Source organism: Sarcophilus harrisii, chromosome 5, assembly GCF_902635505.1.
Source record: "Sarcophilus harrisii chromosome 5, mSarHar1.11, whole genome shotgun sequence".
NCBI lineage: Eukaryota > Metazoa > Chordata > Mammalia > Dasyuromorphia > Dasyuridae > Sarcophilus > Sarcophilus harrisii.
In genome coordinates, this window is record NC_045430.1 from 95172364 (window position 1) to 95185882 (window position 13519).

Sequence of the window (13519 nt, forward strand, 5' to 3'; positions counted from 1 at the left end):
CAAATCCCTATTAAATCATAAAAGTAATAACTATTTTTCTATATATGTGTCATTTATTGGACCTGATCAATATAGACGTGGGGTTGGAGGAAAGAGCAATAAGCGGATAAAGATGTCTAGTGTAGAACAAAAGGGCAAGTAGAGCTGCCCTAGTTGCTTCTGGCTCCCCACATATAGTAGTTGAACACTTAGGCTGTTTGGGGATGAAGATGACCATGGTGGTAGGGGTAAGAAGATGATAAAAGACTAGAGGCTTTGGGAATGATGAAACAATTTTCTTATTGGCTGCTGAGTAGGAAAAACTGCTGACTCAGTGAATCTTAAAAGAGAATGACAGTGATAGTGAATGACTAGTCTTCACTTTCTTCTCTTCCATGAATTATTAGGATCATTCTATCTCTTGAGGGTTGGGGAGAGGGACCATCCGTTTCCAACCCCAGCAACATGGAGACTATTCCATGGGGTAGTTAGAGAAGGGGAGCTCAACTTGATGAGCATGAACCTTCTTTTTCTGCTTTGTGTTTTCTTTTCTGATTATAGCTCATCAAAGAATCAGTCCCAAGATGGGTGTGTTGGAAGCAATCTTATGAGGTGAAGAGTTCTGGAGTTACTCAGTTTACAATTTTGCCTATTGGGGAAGTTTGTAAAAACTAATCTATTACTTCTTTGCGAAACTAACTACCACTAAGGAAGAGCTGGAGAAAATTGTTTGGACAATGCAAAGCCAAGATAGAATATAACAATACCTATTCACCAGTCTGGCAAATTCCTTGTTATTCTGAAGTTTAAGCTCAACCTTGCTGATGATTTGCTTGTGGGTCTTGTATATGTTAAGCACTTTGTTGGGAAGGGAGAGGAAGAAAATATCCTATATCTGATTCATTCTGTATATGAATGACTTTCTACTGCATTTTGGGGAGAGACTTTAGTGAGTCAAACCTAAACTTTAAGCAGTTTTCTTCCCGAGTCATCAGGGTATGGATATAAGAAGCCAAAGAGAGCAAGAAAAGGAATTTAATTCCTCTCATTAGAAGCCAGACTCCTCTAGTGTTGAATTTAGTCATTGAGCACATGGAGCCAGAGCTTAAAGAAACCCCTTAGTGGAGAGGGTGAAGGTGATGTGCCCCAATCCCATAAAGCCTAGCAATAATTATAATTGTTAGATTATGAAGGGACACCAAAGTCTGAGCAGCTACCATCAGAGAGCAGGGAATGTAATTTCCATATAAGAGATACACTTATTTCTACATCTCTTCCAAAAAGCAGAATGGGATTATAGAGTTTAAAAGTCATTGTGTTCAACCCCCTCTTTTTATGGATGAAGAAACTGAGACCCAGAGAGGCCCAGGGTCATGCAGCAATTAGTTTCCAAGGTGAGGTACAAACCCAGTTCTTTCTGACTCTACTAGTGTCCTAAGCTCCATACCACATTTTTATCATATCCATACATATGGGTTCCAGACTAGAAGCATCCTCAAGAGTTCATCTCTAGGCTATCATTTTGCCTCCAGCATGTTCTTCCATACATGAAAGAATATCTCCTTTTCTTTGAGATCTTCATTAGAAAGTTCTTCCTCAGGTCTAACCTCATTCCTTATTGAAATTTCAATATGTCTCCTCCTGGCTAATCCTCTAGAGAATATTCTGGATTCTCATCAGAAGGCACGCATTCCCTCATTATCCAAATATGTGTGTATAAGTATACACCCACATACAAACTACCCTCTTTGGATTAAATGACTTTTTCTCAGTCCTCAACTTCATTTAATTCTCTATAGCATTTGCCAATGCTGTCCACCCTTTTCTCTTTGTTGAATATTTCTTTCTTATCTCATCTCTTCTTAGATTCATTTTCTAGATTATCATTCATATCTCACCTCCTACTGATGATTATACACCAAAGCTTTGTCCTGGATCCTTACATCTTACTCTCTCTTGGAAACCCTATTAGTTCTCATAGGTTCACTCATTATTTTTTATAAATACTTTCATATATATTAACCATAAATATTTGTATATAAACATATATGCATATTGTGTGTTTACTACCCTCATGCCTCTCCAGAGCTCCAGTCTAATATTACCTATTGGATATCCAACTGGATGTCCTGTGGACATCTTAAACTCATGTCCAAAATAGGACTCATTATCTTTACCACCCAAATTCACCCTTCTTCTTTCCTAACTTCCTATTTTTTGTTGAAGGCACCACTATCCTTCCAGTCACCAAGGTTAACAACTTTGAAGTCATTTTTGCCTCTTCTCTGTTCCTCATCATTCTTTCTCCCTCAATATCCAATGAATGCCAAGTCCTATCAAATCTCTCTCTGTCTTTCATGACTCATCTTTTTCTCTCCATCTCTCTAGTTCATTTGTCAGCTAGATTACTGTAAATACCACCTAACAGATGAATTCCTGAATTCAGCCTTTCCTCTTCTGTTCTGCCATAAATAGTCCTAAAGCACAAGTCTGATCATATCATTCCCCTTCCCAAAAAGTTCCAAAATGTCACTGTTTAAAATCCTTCACACCATAGTTTCAGCTTATCTTTGTTATTTTATATGTGTTTGTCTCACGTGTACATTTCCCTAATAAAAGCCTCTTGGGGTAGGGATTGTTCTATTTTTGTCTTCCTATCTCCCACACCTAGTACAAGATAGCAATTTAATGTTTGATGATTGAATATACAAAGGCCTAAGTTACAAGGGCCTAGAAACATTCCTTGACGTAAAATTCCTGTCTAGAGCCTAGAGACATAAGAGGGGACTGTCACTCCTATTCCTTGCTCCAAGATGCTGGGAAAACAGAGTTCAGTGCCTGGTCAGGATCCTTCTGCTCCAAGTTTTCCAAGAAAACTCCTATGTCTTCCAGCTCTTCCTTTACTCCATAGATAGAAAGTACATCCTCTCTCCAATTTTCCTTGAATAAAAAGGAATACCCAGGACATTAACCTTCACACCCCATACTTTCTTATTTATCCTATTTTTATTCCTCTTTATAACACCCCTAATATTCCTTAATCGGGGGGTTTAACTTAGGGCCTATGGATAGATTTTAGGGAATCCAACAATGTGGATGATGAAAAAATATATCTTTATTTCAATATAATTGGTTTTCTTTGAAAATGGATTTTTATTTTATGCATTCAAAAACATTGTTCTGAAAAATTATTGATTAACTAGATTGTCAAATGGACCTGTGATGCACACACAAAAAATGGTTAAGTACTCCTGGTCTAAGTTCCTTAGTTAGCAAATCACCTTTTCCCTCCCTCTACTGTGATCTGTCCTTTGGGGCTCCACATTTCTGGGGGCACATCTTTCTTCTTTTAGGTCCCAGCACACTTGATGATGAAACCAGCTCTTATTTCTCATCTTTATTATTTTCCTAGATAAAGAGAAAATAATGAAGAAAGTACTCTATCAGAATCATTTAATAAGACAAATAGAGTCCTAATATCTAAACTAGGGAAGAATAAAACACAAGAGGAGGAAGAAAACCAATATCATTAAGGAATGAATATCAATGTAAAATTTTAAAACAGATCTTCTAGGTCACATGATCAATAAGATGGAGAACTAGATATTTTCCCTAATCCTCTCAAATTTTTCAAACTAGAAATTATGCACCAGAGATACAGCTATCTGTATGATCTAGGATATTATGAACCCATAGAAGGTAAAAACTCCATGAACTGGCATCTAGCTAGCTCACTCAACAACCTCTTCCTTACTAACTACAATGATCCTAGTTGCAAGTAGACCTTACCCACAGGCTAGCAACTCCATATCTTAACCTTTCCCCTACTCTCTTTTTAGTGCTTTGCAGTTTGGTATTCAAAATCCAAATTGCAGAAATTTGCTGACTTCACAATATTCAGCACTATAGTAGCATCTGTGCTTCTAGAGCTCTGCAGAGAACAAATATACAGAGGGAAGGAGGCAGGATATAACGGCCAATCCCACCAAAAGGGGTCATACTTTTTTTTTCCTTCCACTGAAGCTACCATTACCTTTTGTTATCTTGTAGGAAAAATATGTCTTTACAGTAAGTCTTTTATATAGCTGATAGGACTAGGGAAATAGATTTATTCCCTAATTAAGAATTATTAGTCCTTTCCTCTTGTTTTCCTCCTCATCCTTGTCTTTTTCCCTCTTCTCCCTCTTGGCTGTGCCTTTTGCCTCTATCTCTATCCATCTTCTTTCTGCAGTCATTCTCCTATTCTTATTGACTTTAATCATCAAATCATCAAAAAGATTAGATTGATATGGCAAAGTTGTACATTTAGAGAGAAGAAAGAGGCTGAGATTCCCCAATTTAGTGATTCATCTGTAATCTCAGAGAGATTTGTGTGTGTGTGTGTGTGTGTGTGTGTGCGTGCATGTACACTGATAGATTCCCCTCACAACCATACTATCCCCTTCCTGTGCCTTAAAAATGAGAAAGACTTCATGCATCCTCTTCTAAGTCTGACTTGAATGGAGCATTATGACAAGGTATCCAGTTATTCTGAACCACATCTCAAAACATCTGATTCTTTCTCCTTCTTCAGATACCTATAGGCCCAAGTTTGAGTTTGAGGCTTTGAGAGTGCCAACAAAACAAAAAAGTACTATACTAAGGTGTATATCATGCAGGCACTCAGTTCCAAAGAAGTCCAATACAGGTAAACTATTTCAACTCAGTTACTCTCTCAATTGTTTATCTAGGCTTGGTTTTGCCCATGGCCATTTTAATATCATAATGACAGTGAATCAAATATTGAATTGTATTATTGTCTTTCCTATATGTCTATTATAATGTTAATAACATGTTTTTATATGTTTCTTAATATCATAATAAAGTTCCTTCAATCAAACAAATATTCTTTGAGTACCTGCTATGTGCCAGACACAGTATTAGGCCTTAGGAATTCAGGAAAGTCAAATAATTCCTACTCAGACTAAATTTACAATAAGATATGCCTACTTAGTGGATTCCACTCAACTGACTTATACTTTATTTAATGTCAAAATGTAGGTTTTCCTACTATTCCTTTGCTCACACTTCCCACAATATTCTCAACTCCATCTTTTTCTAACCCACAAGTCTCAATTTCTGTTTTTTCTGTGTGTTTTTAACCTAGTTTATAACACAGAACACAAATCTTCCTTTCTCTAATTTGCTTTTCTCCATTTCCTTCTCTTTCTTTTACCTCCCTGTTCTCACACCACAAGTTCCTTACTTATTTCCAAAATAATTATTCTATCTAGAGTGGATTAAATTATTTTTAAACAATGCTGTGTCTTCATTTTTTTCATGATACAAGTTGAAGATGGGATATGATAATGGTTTGTATGATTCAGGATCAGGTGAAAAAGCAAATTTCAACCTTTTTTCCCCCCTTTCTCCTCTTCCTACAGGAATAGTTCCTGTGCCTCAGGCAGGACAAGAAGGAAAAGGAAACAGAAAATTCATTGAGTTAAGAAGTAGAATCTTCTTTTCTATGGATCTTGTAGAAAGGATCCTTGAAGCTGGGATAATTTACAAGAAGGTAGAGAATTTATTAGGTTCTGGATTCTAAATTCAGTTGTTGTTTAATTGTTTTCAGTCATGTCTGACTCTTCATGACCTCACTGGGGGCTTTCCTTGGGAAGGGTACTGAAGTAGTTTACCATTTCCTTCACTTTACAGATAAGGAAACTGAGGCAAACAAGGTTAAGTGAATTGCCCAGGATCACACAGCTAATAAGTGTCTGAGATCACATTTGAACTCAGGAAAATGAGCCTTTCTGATTCCAAGCCCAGGGCTCTATCCACCAAGCTAGCCCTATACTCTTTATATTCCATACTTTATTCCCATTCTTTCCCTGATCCTAAGCATATTTCTCATGTACTCAATATATGACACCATCATACTAAACTTTATATAGGCAAATTAGAAAGACTAGTTTAGTTGACATGGATTGATAATAAAAGATAAATTACAATGAGTTGATATTATAGGGCTATTGGATTCCTACTACATTAGCAATCTGTCAAAAATCCTGAAATAAGTGCCCTTTTATGTATAAAACTGCCCTACGTTCTATGAGGGTGATTTGAAAAAAAAAAGGATTCCTGGTATCTATACTCTGGAAGTTCTAAACTAATCATCAAAGCTAGTCATACACATGAAAAAATTGATTTTAATGAATATTTTCTGTCCTAGGTATAGAGAAAATACAGAGTTTAATACAGTAAGAACTCTCAAGTAGTTAATGATTAAAGATAAATTACTTATATAGACAAAACACATGAATTAATATAAACCACTGTGTTAGAAGGCAACTTGTCAGACTCTTTTGGCCTTTTGTGTCCCCGTTTTTCAGGATCCATGTTTCACAGAATCCTGGGAATCGTTGCATTACTTTGGACTCCAAGATTCTTGTTTGGCTGGCATAGTAGCTTTAGTGGATTGACTGCCTGGCTGTTCCACAGACAAGTTACTCCATTTCTCAGTTCCAGGCATTTAATTTTTTTGTCTTGGAAAGCTTTTCCTTTTGTGCTCTACTGACCTTAAGTCTTCCTTTTAAGTCCCAACTAAAATCTCACCTTCTATAGAATCTTCCCTAACCCCTTTTAATTCTAGTGCTTTCCCTTTTAAAATTATTTCCTATTTATTTTGTATGTAGCTTAAATTGCTATTTATTCTGAGGCAATGGAATAAAGAACAAACAACAATATATTTATTTGCATATTGTCTTCCATTAAATTATAAGCTCCTTGAGAACAGAGACTATCTTTTGCCTCTTTGGGTACTCCAGATGTTTAACACAGTGTTTGGCACATAGTAGGCTCTCAATAAAGATTTATTAATGGTTGATTGATTAAGCCCAGAGTGCCTTCTCTTAATTCTAGTTTCTTCCCTGTTATCTCCAATTTATCTCAGATATAATTTGTTGTAAACATATTTCCATATTGTGTTTTTTAAAGAAGAATCAGAACAAAAGGGGAAAACCATGAGGACAAAGCAAAAAAAAAAAAACAACGTGAAAATAGTATGCTTCACTCTGCATTCAGACTCCATAGTTCTTTATTTGGATGTAGATAGCATTTTCCATCATGAATTTTTTTGGAATTGTCTTTGATCATTGTATTGCTGAGAAGAGCAATTACATTTATTATATTATTGACAAAGTTGATCATCACATAATGTTGCTGTTACCCATTTCCTATTTTGTCATAAATTCTTCTCTTCCCCATAGATCTGACAGGTAAACTATTTGGATATTTTTTATACCTAGTTCTTTACCTATTGTCTCGCTCATTAGACTGTGAGCTCCTTCAGAATAGACTGTCTTCTGTTTGTATCCCCAGCACTTAGCACAGTACTTGGCACATAAATGATCTTTAATATGTTTAGTGACTGTGTAGGTACCACTGCATTTTCCCAAGGACTAGAAATAGGCTTTGGGTAAACAATTCTGGTCATTAGAGGGGTTTGGTCAATATTACTTGGATTAACAGATTAGTTAATGTAACTATATTAAAATAGGTCTTGTAATTTAAAAGAATAGCAGTAGAGATGGTCTAATTCATAGGAGATAAGAAGAGGGGAAGAAATCAAGGAAGCAATAGACTTAGATGTTATTATGAATGCGAAGAACAAAAAATAAAACAGTACTTACCCTTAAGAGGCTTGTCTTATGTTGGGGAAAACATATATACTCTCAAATATACAAATGAATCTGTGAGCTCAATGATTTGGATATTGTCATTAGTATCACAGATTACAACCTATTCATACTTACATATCCTGTGTTATCTATATCTTTCCATAAATTCACTCTAGGGGTTCCTTATTTCCTAGTCTCACTGTATTTTAGAGTCCTGTCAGCCTTCACTCTCTCTCAATATGACTAATTCGTCTTTTCTTCCTATGAACATTTTCAACACTTTGATTATATGTTGCAGCTCTGTCATCATGTGCCTCCTTTTTTTTTTTTTTTTTTGCCACCTGCGGGATATTCTCAGTTCTTTGGGGCCTGTTGTTATATATCTGTAGTCAATACCTTGTAAAAATATTGACATAGAATAAATGAACATTTGTTTTGGGAAAAAGCTTGGAATCGGCAGAGATTTGCAATTTCTTAAAGGCAAACCAGAGGTCCTTTTGTTTATTTCTTGGCCCAATTCATTGTCTATTTGAATGGCCTGTCTCAAAAAATGCATGCTGATAGGAAAGCTCTAAAAGTTGTATTTTCAACTACATGTGATAATCTAGGAAAGTCTTTTTTTTTTTTTTTTTTTTAATCTACTTAGTCTTTTCTTTGTGGGTGGACAGATTAGACTTCTTTTGAGTGAGTGAGTGATTCTTTTCCAGGAGGCTATACAAAATGTTGGTACTTAATACAACTAAACAATGATACTTAAAAACAGGAGCCTCTGGAGGAGGGACAACCATATGGAATCCTCTTCATCTTGGACTCTGTGCTGCATTTCCTTCACCAGCAAATGCCTTTGACAAGCATACATATTCCTATGTTATGTATTCCCTGATGTTTATGCCAAAGTTTATGTCTTTCACGAAATCTTGAATGATTTTGATATATAGATCGAAGATATTGTTTAGAAGCATTTTACTTTACTGAATAAAATGCTTTTTCATAATCAACAATAATACAGTAGGATTTTGTATTTTCTATACCTTTCAGTCAATTTTCAGGTAATCTATGGTGGAATATCAATTGTGAAAGTCATTCTGTTACCTATTAACACCCTAGTTATTATTAACATTCTGAATTTATATAACTTTTTTGTGTAAATGAAAAAGTAAGCATAAAGGTAAAAGATTGATAATGTTCTATGGACTTGATGTATAAATAAATATATACAGTTTTAGGTCTTTGGTTCAGATACAGCATAATTCAGTTGCCTCTAGCACAGAATTATTATATATACTTGCTATTTTACTTCCCCAACTCCTGGGATACTGATTATCAGATAACTAAAAGGAAAAAAAAACCCCACTCTCCAACTTCCACTTCTTAGTCTTATACACTTCAATGCTATACCTCTTCAAGTCCCCTTACATTTGCTCTTTGGAGTTCCCATTTCATAAATCTCTTCATTTTCATCTCTTCCTCTCATGTTCCTTATTTCTTCTGACATTAATAGAATTATAGGATCCCATGAATGACACTATATTCTTGGTCATTCTACGTACCACTGAATATATTTTCTCTCAGACCCTCTGGAACTAGTCCTGGAAGTGGAATATTCCTTGCATCCTATTACTACTTCATGACTTTTTCTTTGCTGCCTTTACTCAGCAACCTCTAATTTGAGGTTTGTGCTATCCAAATTTAAGGATCCTAGGTGGTATGGTGATAGAGCTTGAAAATAGGAAAACTCATCTTCATGAGTTCAAATGTGACATTATGTGACTGGGCATGTCATTTCATCCTATTTGCCTTAGGTTCTTCATCTGTAAAATGAGATGGATAAGGAAATGGCAAACAACTTTAGTATCTTTACCCAGAAAACTCCAAAATGGGATCATGAAGAGTCAAACATGAAATGACTAACCACCACCAGCAGCACCTATCTGAATTTATCACCCAATCCATATCTTCGTGGCAATTAACTTTTGACCCTTTCCTTGAACTGTTTGAGAAGTAATTCAGTTCTGATCTCACAATTTTCCTTTCCATTTCAGCTCCTGCCCTTTTATCAAGGGATTTTAACATACATATTAATGTTCTCTCAAATATTAATCTATTAATTCCTGAATCTCCTTAACTCTCCATGATCTACTCCAACTCAGTTTTAATCTTACAATCTTGATTTACTATGGTCAAAAATTTTAAATTTCAGTCCTCCTAAACCTATTCTTTATCATCCACCAGGATTTCTAATTCATCCTTCCCACAATACTATCTCATGTCATATCCCTGCTCTGGCATAACTCTTCCCTTTCCATTCTTAACCTTTTGGTTAACCAGTTCAACTTTAAAATTTCCTTTACTCTTGAAACCCTTGCTCTCCTATTCTATTGAGCAAATCACAATCCTGGATTAGTCAAACCACTACCTACCTTCACTTTTTTCCACTCAAGTGCTACTAATTGAATCCCCTACAAATCTATAGCTAACATTTATATAACACCTACTATGTGCCAGGCATCCATCATCCTTTTCCATGAGATTTTACAGTCTATTTTATAATCTTATGCCTTAGGCCAACTTCTATTTCTATTGGACAAATAAGGTAAGTGTTAGCTAACAGGCTTTTAAGGCTCTTTTTGTCACCTTATGGCAATTGAGCTATGTAAATTAAGCGTCTGCATAAAATTATAATTTTTGTTAGTTATCTATTATCGGTATTTTAAAACTTATTACTTTTTGCTTGCCATCTGGGGCAGGGGGTGGAGGGAGGGAGGGGAAAAATCGGAACAGAAGTGAGTGCAAGGGATAATGTTTTAAAAAATTATCCTGGCATGGGTTCTGTCAATAAAAAAGTTATTAAAAAAAACCTTACTTTTAAAACAGTTCAGGATTGAGTTGTTTCATTTATATGCTATATCTTTTACTCATTACTCTTTTTTCCCTAGCTTTTTACTTTGGTCTAACAAATCAGTGATCTAATATACAGCTGATTCAGGGATGCCTTCCACATCAATGAGTTTTTCCTGTCTATTAAAATATAACCAATTTCATTTTTGAGTCATTATTTAACTTTCTTGTTGAGTACCTAACAATTCTCTTCTTGAAAAAAATATTCATAAAATAAAGGTGCGAGACTTCCATGTAGTCTACAAAATAGTAGTTTCTCTCATTCCTCTTTCCTGAAGTGAATATTTCTCACCATCTTCAATCATTCCTACCTTTGCCTTGAAGTCACCAACTATCCAAATACAAACTGACTTAATTTACAGGTTTTTATTAAGTTCTTGATTGATTTCCCCCCTCCCTATCTCCCTTCTTCCTTCTATACTGTGCACACAACATTGGTGCATAAGTGGTATTTATTTTTTTATTATAGCTTTTTATTTACAAAACATATGCATGAGTAATTTTTCAACATTGACCCTTGCAAAACCTTTTACTTTTCCCTTCCTTCCTCCCCAACCTCCTCCCCTAGATGGCAGATAGTCCAATACATGTTAAATATGTTAAAGTATATGTTAAATCCAATATATGTATACATATTTATACAGTTATCTTGCTGCACAAGAAAAATCGGATCTAGAAAGAAAGAAAAAAAACCTGAGAAGGAAAATAAAAATGCTAGCAAACAATAACAGAAAGAGTGGAAATGTTCTGTTATGGTCCACCCTCATTTCCTATAGTTCTCTCTCTGGGTATAGCTGATTCTCTTCATTATTGAACAATTGGAACTGGTTCGAATCATCTCATTGTTGAAGAAAGCCACATCCATTAGAGTTGATCATTGTATAATCTTGTTGTTGCCATATATAAGGATCTCCTGGTTCTGCTCACTTCACTTGGGGTATTTATTTTTAAGTGACATTCTTTTTGCAAACCTTATGAGCACTCCATACAAAATGACCAAATAAAATACACAATTTTGTAAGTCATGTCCAACTCTTCATGACTCCATTTGGAGTTTTCTTGGCAAAGATACTAGAGTGGTTCCCATTTCTTTCTTTAGCTCATTTTATAGATAAGGAAACTGAGGTAAACAGGATTAAATAATTTGCCCAGGGTCATACAGCTAGTAAGTTTTTGAGACCAGATTTGAACCCCATGAAGATGAGTCTTCCTGATTTCAGGCCTGGCACTCTATTTTACTGCCTAGCTGCCTATACAATATATAAGTACATATAAAATATATAGAGAGTAAATACAAGTAATTTCAGCAAGATGGAAAAAATATAAGCAACTAGAGGGGATAAGGAGAGACCTCATGGAAGGAAGTAGCACTTCAGATAAGATGTAATTGAGAGATTCTAAGAGGCAGGGAGGTAAGAAAAGAGGAACATACTCAAGGCCTATGAAAAATTATGTGGAGTGAAAGACTAGTTGAGTTTTGAGATTCTATCATTAGATAGATCATAGGGGCTGAGTGAAACATGACTAATCTAGTTATATGGACATGTGAGTTTGCAGAGTAATAACTGAAACTACTTGGAGACAGATTGAAGGATTTCCTATGGAAGTGGCTCATATCTGTTGGAAATGCTCTAGTCCATTCCTACTACAAAACCATGACAGCCAATGAATTTACCCAAAGAGGTTTAAGAAAGAGCCTTGGATAGACAGATTGAAACATTCATTCTTAGATGAATTAACCATATTCAGTATAGTGAAATATAGTCTTAATCAGAAATGCCTACTAAAACCATAAGACTTAATAATGATGATTTAAGACTGCAAAGAGGTCTTAGAAAACATCTGTTTGATACATGAAACTAGTCACATTCTATGTCTTTAGCTGGATGAATTTTAAGCATATTCAGTTAATGAATATGAACATATAATTTTAACTCTGAAGAGAATCTGGACCCTTGCACTAGATTATAATTCAAAGACTTAATAATATATTGATTTCAAGACTAAGAAATCATTAAAATGGTAAATGATGAAAAAATCTATTAACATTCATGCAATTCTAGTTTCAGTAAGGCATAGAAGATCCTTTTAAGCTTCATAGGATAGAATTATTTTATACTTTATCTAACTTTAGAAGGCTTACTGTACAAGTAACTCTAAGGAGTAATCATACATAGATAACTATATCTGTAGATTATAAACAAAGTTCAATAATAATATATGATCTTATACCTGAGACAGTAAAAAGAAAATCTGTTCTAGAAGGATGGAAAAATGATGAAAAAAAATTAGTAACATTCTGAATTCATTTCAGTAAGGCAGTAAAAAGGATAGTGTCTAAAGAGACCAAAGTGGTTACAATTAAATTCATACTTTATTAGTAAGTACATGTACAAGTAACTGAGGATAAACATAAAAAGTAGTATATTCCTGTAAGAATTTAGATAGGCAAAATAAAATCCACTATGAATTGAAACTTGAAAAAATGAAGCTAACAAAAGGGCTTTTTTTTTTTTAACCTGTTAGGAGAAGATAATGGACAGAATTTATACTTGGAATAATAAATGATGGAAGAACTATTTCTTTTCTTACGCCATCTTGCACACCAATCCACCTTCTACTCTTTCAGGTAGTCACTCCTTCATTAAAATGTAGTCTTCTTGAGTACATATACTATCTTTTTTGCTTGCATTTGTATACAGACAAGCCATGTTCAGTCCCTGGCACATGGTAATGCCTGTTTACTTCCTTTCTGTATTTGAGTTTATCTCTGTCCCAGTCCACTTGCAAGACTTTTTATGGTATGTTCAAGGGGTGCTTCTCTCATCACTGTGATAAACAATGCTGCAAAATGTTACCAAACCCCTATCTGAGAACTTCTTGCCCTATCCTGTTTCTCCTTATGAGCAATATTGTACTTAGAAATAACTTATAATCTAACCTGTCATCTAATCTTTATAATACATACATATACATTTATACAT

General features: G+C 34.9%; 1 protein-coding gene across 1 annotated transcript in view; it reads right to left on the minus strand.

Annotated features, from left to right (window-relative positions):
* The window catches only part of PFKM (phosphofructokinase, muscle), a 41359-nt gene that overhangs the window by 26029 nt on the left and 1811 nt on the right, over nucleotides 1–13519 (minus strand). The window lies entirely within an intron of this gene.